The sequence below is a fragment of the Oryzias melastigma genome, unplaced genomic scaffold (assembly GCF_002922805.2).
Source record: "Oryzias melastigma strain HK-1 unplaced genomic scaffold, ASM292280v2 sc00673, whole genome shotgun sequence".
Lineage (NCBI taxonomy): Eukaryota > Metazoa > Chordata > Actinopteri > Beloniformes > Adrianichthyidae > Oryzias > Oryzias melastigma.
The window spans coordinates 13,483-15,020 of NW_023417261.1; the positions used below are offsets into that span (position 1 = coordinate 13,483).

Below are 1,538 nucleotides of genomic sequence, written 5' to 3' on the forward strand. Positions count from 1 at the left end.
ACTATTATTGAATTACGGGGATTTAAGTCGCCTGCTTGCGGAGCTCTCGCTTTATGCGTCCATCTCTTTCCGCTGCTACCGGAAGTCCCGGAATTAAGCGATATATTGCCTTCTTTTGCAGGGGAATTAGCTCAAATGGTAGAGCGCTCGCTTAGCATGCGAGAGGTAGAGGGATCGATACCCTCATTCTCCAACATTGGTAGGGAACTTCTTGTCTAATGCTGACCAAAGATAACCCTTGGGAGGATCCCAAGTACTTGAACATGGCACTATCTAAGCATTGCAATGTTCTCTCTTACTTTGCAAACAGCTTGTATTGCCTTGTAATTTCTCACTTGTTAATGACCAATGCTTTATGGTCAAATACGCTTGTTAACGTTCTTCAATAGGAAAATTTGTGGTCATCACGTACAATATAGAAATTATTCAAAAATTTGGTAAGCATTCGATACTTGGAAGACATTGGTATATTTGAGAAGAAGGGCAAGCGATGAGGATGGGATTCGAACCCATGCGTGCAGAGCACAATGGATTAGCAGTCCATCTCCTTAACCACTCGGACACCTCATCCTGACTGTACAAACACTTCACGACAGGACTGGTGTCATAGGTCTTGAATGGCATGCAATAGGTCGAGGTAGCCTGTTCATTTCAGCCGCTCAATAAAGTTGGAAACTTTTAGACGGACCAAAGAAAAAGAAACAGCAGTGTGTTGATATGCAACAAGGTTAGCAGGAGCTGTCTTCTCAAAGTAGCAAAAAATATTTTTGGAATTAAGGCATATATTGTCTTGTTTTGCAGGGGAATTAGCTCAACTGGTAGAGCGCTCGCTTTGCATGCGAGAGGTAGAGGGATCGATACCCTCATTCTCCAAGGCAAAGAGGCCAATGCCTGTAAAAGCTAGATGCTTGCTTTTTTCAAATGCTGTAGTAACCAAAGGTTTTTGTATAGAGCTTCGAATTAGAATAATTTTTTTGTTTTATTGTGTGTCAATAATGAAATTTTTAGTTACATTTTTGCCGTTTATGCTAATTTCTTTATTAGGTGATCTTATAATTGTAAAATAAACTTGTTTTTAACGACTCCTGATATGACACTAAATTAAGAGATCTTATGTGTTTGATCAATCCTCCAACATGTACACATGTCAGATGACTGAGTGAAATGATGATTAAATCTTTTAAGATTAAGTTTACATTTTATTATCTTCTGCTGCACAGCAGTACCTATAGTTTCTGTTCAGAAGAAATTAGAAAATAACATAAAAATAACTGCAATATATTTGCTGCTTTAGAACAATGTTTTTAAGACTTAATTTTAATTTTAAATGAACTTGTATGTTCTCCAGTCAGATTAAATTTAATCAGAAATTCTGTACAGCCTATTGAAAACATACCACTGTTATGGTTTAACTATTTTGTACATTATGTATATGTAAAATATTTATTAGAAATATTTAAATGTTCCTCACAGTTAGTTTCAATACTACAGTTAATACAAAAAATAATGGAGGTTTAATTTGAACTAACTAAGATTTA

General features: G+C 36.1%; 3 non-coding genes across 3 annotated transcripts; 2 read left to right on the forward strand and 1 right to left on the reverse strand.

The window, feature by feature from the left end:
• The first annotated feature begins 120 nt into the window (after nt 1-120).
• trnaa-agc lies at nt 121-193 on the forward strand. The gene has a single exon. It is a non-coding gene; the product is annotated as a tRNA-Ala (tRNA).
• Nucleotides 194-488: 295 nt separating this feature from the next.
• trnas-gcu lies at nt 489-570 on the reverse strand. The gene has a single exon. It is a non-coding gene; the product is annotated as a tRNA-Ser (tRNA).
• Nucleotides 571-800: 230 nt separating this feature from the next.
• Nucleotides 801-873, forward strand: trnaa-ugc. Its single transcript has one exon. It is a non-coding gene; the product is annotated as a tRNA-Ala (tRNA).
• The last annotated feature ends 665 nt before the right edge of the window (nt 874-1,538 follow it).